Source organism: Phaseolus vulgaris, chromosome 11 (assembly GCF_051622355.1).
Source record: "Phaseolus vulgaris cultivar YP4 chromosome 11, ASM5162235v1, whole genome shotgun sequence".
Classification (NCBI taxonomy): Eukaryota; Viridiplantae; Streptophyta; class Magnoliopsida; order Fabales; family Fabaceae; genus Phaseolus; species Phaseolus vulgaris.
Window position 1 is genome coordinate 37,815,587 of NC_143508.1, and position 6,707 is coordinate 37,822,293.

A 6,707-nucleotide genomic window follows, 5' to 3' on the forward strand; every position below is an offset into this window, starting at 1 on the left:
CGCAAGCGTAAAAGAAGTAATCTAAAACGCGCGTACCTCAGAAGTTCGTTAGAATCTCTTATATACCTGTGCACTTTCTCTCTCCTGACAGTTACACATCTGGACACATGGCTCGCATCCAGCTGTACACGTGTCACCATCTGGAGCATCCTTGACTTGGGCGTTACTTCTTACTCTTCAGGCTTATTCGACTAAGTTATCCATGCAAGGAGTAACTCGGTGTATAGCTGCCTTGGAGCGTGATCTCTTCTGCGTGGCGAGTACGGGTGCCTTCATACACACCTTCCCTGTGGTCTCGCCGACCGCCTTCATGATCTACTTCACTTGCTTCATCGTGCATGTTCGGGTAAGCTGTTCCCCGACCTCAACCTCTGGCTAGCTAGGGAATGACTATCTGATGGCTTCATCCTCTGCTTCGAAAGCCTGGAACAAGCTTCACTGATCCTTCGGCGATGTCCTTCTTTCGACGATCTCTAATCACTTGGTCGCCTAGGTTCGCATTCGGCGATTTCATCTCAAACCCGGTGACCGCCGGTTTAGGTATGCTAGAGATTGGAGCACGCCAATTTAAGGACTGGCGACTACACGAGCCCCCCGACTTCCTTCCCTTCTGCCAGCCATGAGCCATGCTTAACACGCCTACATAATAGCTCGCTGCCACGTCATCACTTCCGACTACCTGGGCGGTACACAACTTTTTGTTAAAATCTTTATCTACAGTCTTGCTTCATTTGATGGATCTGCCCCCTGAATAATAGAACCTGTCCCCAGGTAAAAATACATAACCTGCAAAATGATTAGGAGGCATATAGGATTTTTTTATATATTATTTAATTTTTACTTTTTTTGAAAAATAAAATCAACAAAGGTAACAACATAAAACTAAAATGTGGATTGGGTTGCCTCCCAGTAAGCGCTCGTTTAACGTCATCTAGCTTGACGCCTGTTTATTTCAAGGTGAAAAACTCCCTTTGTTCCATCCTTTTGTACAAATTCTTCCCCTGCATTAAAATTTTTAAGACCATAAAAAAGATTTAAAGTTACCTCCTCATCTTGAGTTCTAACTTGAAGTTCTCCTTTGTCAACATCAACTATGATTCTAACGGTCTTCATAAAGGGTCTTCCAAGTATTAAGGGAACCTCCTCATCTTCTTTCATGTCCATCACAACAAAATCCACAGGGAATGTGAATTTATCCATCATGACGAGAACATCGTCAACCACACCATATGGATACTTGGTTACTTGATCAACTAACTTTAAGATCATCTTGGTGGGTTTAATTTCCAAATCAGCTATTTTCTTCAGTATTGCCAAAGGAATTATATTTACGCTTTCTCCCTAATCCAATAAAGCATTGTATACAAATAAAGCACCTATAGACACGGGAAGGTTAAAACTCCCTGGATCCTTGAATTTTTTAGGCAGGCCTTTTCGAATAATCACACTGTATCTATCCTCCAGCTCTATATTTCATTCTTCAATATAGCTCCTATTCTTTTGAAATCTTTCAAATGTTGAATCTTGCTTCAAATTTCCTGCAAAATAATTTTTAGGGAGCAATTTATCGAAGAATTTTCTTTCCTTCTCTTTTCTTGAAGGAGGATGAGGATATGATAAATCTTTTTCAAGAACACCTCTCTCATTATTTTCACTTTTTTCTTCCTCACTTCTCTCTAACTCCTCAGTCTCATCTTCTTTTTCAGTTACTACATTATCGCAATGCTCTTTTGGGTTGGTTTGGCTGTCAACTGAAAACTGACCACTTTGTATTTCTTCAAATTGTTTGGCCACTTTTTCCATCTGGATCTCTATATTCCTAATCGTTGCCATGCTATATTTCTTCCATTATCACAAGCTTTGTTAGGGCGTCTTCAACTTTACTCATTTTTTCAAGCATGGATGGATCCTCAGCTTCAGGAGAATTGTTCTGATAAGAACAGTGACCATTAGGATGATCACCTCCACAAAAATCACACCTGATTGATTGACTCTGGCTTTGAGGTGAATGAACAACATAAAAATGTTGGGGCAATTTATCCATTTGGGCGGTTAGTTGCTCAATCTGTTGTGTCAGAATTTTATTTTGAGCCAAGAGTGCATCTTCTAACAACCCTTCCTTCTGAGTATTTTGTCTATCATGTTGGGATTGATAATCAGTTGATGCCAATGCAGCAATAATCCTTGTCGCTTGTTCTACATCAAGAGCCATCATTGTGCCGCCAGCTGCAGCATCTAGGAGCATCTTTATGTCAGATCTGAGACCGGTGAGAAATATGCTCAGTTGAACAATATCTTCAAACCCATGATTTGGGCATTTTCAAAGTATCATTTTAAATCTTTCCTATGTCTCACAGAATGATTCATCTGCTCCTTGTCTGAACACAGAAATTTCAGACTTTGGTTTGATGTAACGAGAAATTGGAAAAAATCTTTGCAGAAATTTTTCCTCTACATCCTTTCAATTAGTGAGACTCTAATTTGGAAGTGATCTGAGCCAATCCTTAGTCTTTCCTACCAATGACAAAGAAAACAAGCGCATATAAACATTTTCAAGATCACCTGATTGAAAGCCCATTGTTCCCACCAATTCATAGAATGTAGACAAATGTGAACATGGATCCTCATGATCCATTGCTTTGAATTGATGGGTAATGATGAGAGTGAGAAAAGCGGGTTTTATTTCCAAGGCCTTGGCGGTAGCAGGTATTGCAATACTAGAAAAATGTCTTGGCCCTTGATACCTAACATAATCTCCAAGTGTCCTCTTAGGAGGTGGTGCTTGATTTTCTGTCATGTTACTTTCCTGAAAAGTACTAGTGGAAAAAAACAGAGTATTTTTTTCTTTTTTTAAAAAAATAAAATTAATTTAAAGATAAAATAAAAACAAATCTTCAAAATAAAATAAATAAAACAATTAAAAAAATATTAAATATTAAATAAAACACTAAAATGACTCTAAGAGAAAAAAAATAACAAAAATATTCAGAAGAAAAAATAGAGATAACAACTTACGTAAACTAAAACTAAAGACAAAAATAAAATAAAACAGTAAAAAAGTGAATAAATAAAAAATAAAAAACAAAAATAAATAAAAACTTCAGAATAACATACTTGTTCCTGCCGGTTGACCAGATTGTGGTTGGTGCGTAGCTGTGACTCGCGTATCAAAGACTCCCTCGTTCATGATTCCAGATCTTCACCCTACACCGTTGGGAGTACCTGAAACAAAGAAGAGCAAAGGGCGCCCTAGCGGCCGTTGGCACTCTGACGCTCAAGTTAGTAGGCAGAAAACACTATGCACCTCCGTATCGGAACACCGCAACTATGGTGCTCTGAAGGCGCGTAACTGTATTCTAACAGACTTCTCTCTGGTGCTCTGAAGGCGCGTAACTGTATTCTAACAGACTTCTCTCTGGTGCTCGAATCACTCGTGCGTATAGTGTGTAAGCTCACAAATGACTCGAGTGTGTGTAAGAATGTTAGAACGTAAGCTTATATACCTTGGGTTTCAGTGCTACTACCACGTGTCACTTATGACTTAAGTGCAATTCCACGTGGAAGGCCTTACGACGCTGTAACCCAACTTAGGGAAACCCCAGCGCGTAAGTCTTCCCTCCTTGAAGTGCATCCAGCATAGGGGGTGACTACCTGGGTGCCAACTCATGTGCCCCAGCCTCTAGTCACTCGCCCTGAGAGTATCTCAGCCTTCCTCTTGTACCACGCACGTAGATTATCCCTGGGACTTAGCCCTCTCCCGGGTCGTGTTTGTCCCAGGGGTTTTCCAAAGGTGGCGTGGGTACTTCGCGAGTCCGGTCACTCCCTGCTGGTACTGGAAATATGTCCTTGAAGCCACCTTTCTCTTCTCTTTATTACTGTTCTGAGGTATCGGGGCTCGAGGCCTCCACGCCCGTACTGTGGCCTCTTACCATGCTGCCCCCTCCACGGTCTTCCCTACCCGTGGGTATCGGGGGGTGGCATCATCTGGGCCAAAGCACGCTTTTAAGACAACGAGTCACGCCTTGAAGGTGGGAGACGCTTAAGCTTGGCGACGCCCACCTCTGGCGACGCCCAAAGCAGTCAACACACTCACTTTCCTCCTGGGAGCCCCTTGGTGGGTCCCATCGTATGTTTGACTTTGGTCAACCCCCGAAGGAAGGGTCAAGAGAGGAAGCGCCCGTCTGAGGCGGGGAGGCCCCAGGCGAGGGGGCGATCGGAGGGGAATAGGCCGGCGAGGGAGGAGAATAGGCTGTTAAGGCATAACTTTGTGGTGGATTTAAAAGATCTAATCGCCGTGCCTAACATAGCAGACAGGCTGAGGGCCCCAGCGAAGACTGACAAAGTGCTGGGACCTCACAAGGACGCGTGGTGCGAGTTCCATCAGGCGTTCGGGCATCACATCAACAACTGCTTGGCGCTGGGCCATCAGTTGGACTAGTTGGTAAAGAGTGGGTTCCTGAAGGACTATTTGGCTGGGTCTTCTACGGCCGCGGCCCTGGCGGTACCAGAAGAGGATCAGGCACACGAGATGCCGATCCATGGGGAAGTGCACACCATTTCTGGTGGCTTCTTAGGAGGAGGATGCACCGCCTCTCAACGCAAGAGGTATGTGCGCTCGGTGAACTCAGTAGCTGGAGAAGGAATGGATGACCCGTGGGAAGCAGACCTTGTGTTTACGAAGGCTGACCTACGTGATGTCGTCCCCGATGATAATGACCCTGTGGTCATTTCGGTCGTCACCGTTGGGAGAAGGGTGCACCGAGTCCTCGTGGACCAGGGTAGCTCCACAGACGTCATGTTCTGGTCCACATTCAACAAGTTGTAGTTGTCCCCTAATCTGCTGAGGCCATACACGGGATGTCTGTATGGGTTCGCAGGGGACCAAGTGGAGGTACGTGGCTACCTGGAACTGAGGACGACGTTTACAGATGGAACGACGTCACGTACCGAGAGCATCCGATACCTAGTTGTGAACGCCAATTCAGCCTACAACATTTTGTTGGGAAGGCCTGCGTTGAATAGGCTAAGGGCAGTGGCTTCCACGCTCCACATGAAGATGAAGTTGCCAGATCTTAGTGGCCGGGTGATCGTGATCAAGTCAGATCAGGAGGAGGCCCGGAAGTGCTATGAGAATAGCCTAAAAACAAAAAGAGGAGTGGTTATGGTGATGGAATGCCCGCCCATTGCAAATACGCCTATGGAGGTGGAGCCTTTGGAGGAGGCGGTACTCGCGGGGGAGACGCCTGCCGAGGTCATGCCTGCGGAGGAAGCGCCCAGGGAGGCTTCACCCTTAGAAGGAGCATATGGGGAGGCCTCGCCCATGGAGGAAGTATCCGGGGAGGCCTCGACCATGGAAGAAGTATCCGATGACGCCACGCCCACGGAGGAAGTGCTCGCTGAGGCGACGCCTAGAAGAGAAGGCCACGTAAGTGAGTCTCACGCAAAGAGCGCTCGAGATAGGCGACCCGAGCCTGTGGAGAACGTGATTGAGAGGCAAATTGGGGGTAAGATCTTCAAGCTGGGGTGACTGCTGAGCTAAGAGGAGCAGGATGAGGTGGCAACAGTAATCTCGTGTCATTTGGATGCATTCGCATGGTCCGCCTCGGACATGCCAGGCATCGACCCCGACTTTCTGTGCCACCATATCACTATGGACTCCAACGTCCGCCCAGTGCGTCAAAGGAGGAGGAAGTTCAATGAGGAGAGGCGCCTCGTGATACAGGAAGAGACTAAGAAGCTGTTGATCGCTGGACACATCAGGGAGATTCAGTACCCTGAGTGGCTGGCCAATGTGGTCTTAATGAAGAAGGCAAATGGGAAGTGGAGGATGTGCGTAGACTTCACAGATTTGAATAAGGCGTGCCCTAAGGATTCGTATCCTTTGCCCAGCATCGACGCGCTAGTGGACAGCGCCTCGGGCTGCAAAATGCTGAGCTTCTTGGATGCATTCTTGGGCTGTTCACCCTGGCGGGCTGTGCACGGGACGACGCTCTTGGGCGTGCTGGTGCAACACTCGTACGCTTCTCACACACCTCGCCCTTTGTTGCAATGTGCTCCACCCCGTGACGCCTCTTTTCTGTAAAGGTTCGGGGGCGGCTTCGGATGATTGATTCACAGAAAGGTCCAGGGCACATCCCCTTCCTGAACGCATAAACAATCATCGGTTCCTCCGTGGTGCCAACCTTCATCACCTGCGCCCCGAAGCGGTTGATATACTCTTTCAAGGTCTTGCCTTGATACTGCTTCACGTCAAATAGATCATACGATACCGGTGGAGGAGCCCGGTTCGCTATGTACTGTTTGCGGAACAGCTGTGAGAGTTGTGCGAAGGAAGTGATGTGGCTGTCTGGAAGGCTGTTATACCAATCCATGGCCATTCCTGTCAACGTGCTCATAAAGAGCTTGCACCTCACGACGTCGGAGCCATCTACTAGCATCATCTGCGTGTGGAACGCAGTGAGGTGTGCCTCGGGGTCTTCCATCCCCGTGAATGTCACCTTGGGACCCACGAACGTGTGAGGGATCACCGCCTCCATGATCGACTATGAGAACGGCGTGGAGAACTCCCTGGGTGGCGTGAAACATTTGCGATCCTCCATTTCATGAATCCCAGGGTGGTTGCGCAACCCGCGGCGCAACTCCTCGGTCACGCGACATAACTCTTCATTCCTTGCCTGCGACGCCGCCAGATACACCTGTATACGTTC

The 6,707-nt window shown here is 46.9% G+C and overlaps 1 pseudogene; it reads left to right on the plus strand.

Annotated features, from left to right (window-relative positions):
* The first annotated feature begins 2,300 nt into the window (after positions 1-2,300).
* On the plus strand, positions 2,301-2,406 carry LOC137812117 (small nucleolar RNA R71; annotated as a pseudogene).
* The last annotated feature ends 4,301 nt before the right edge of the window (positions 2,407-6,707 follow it).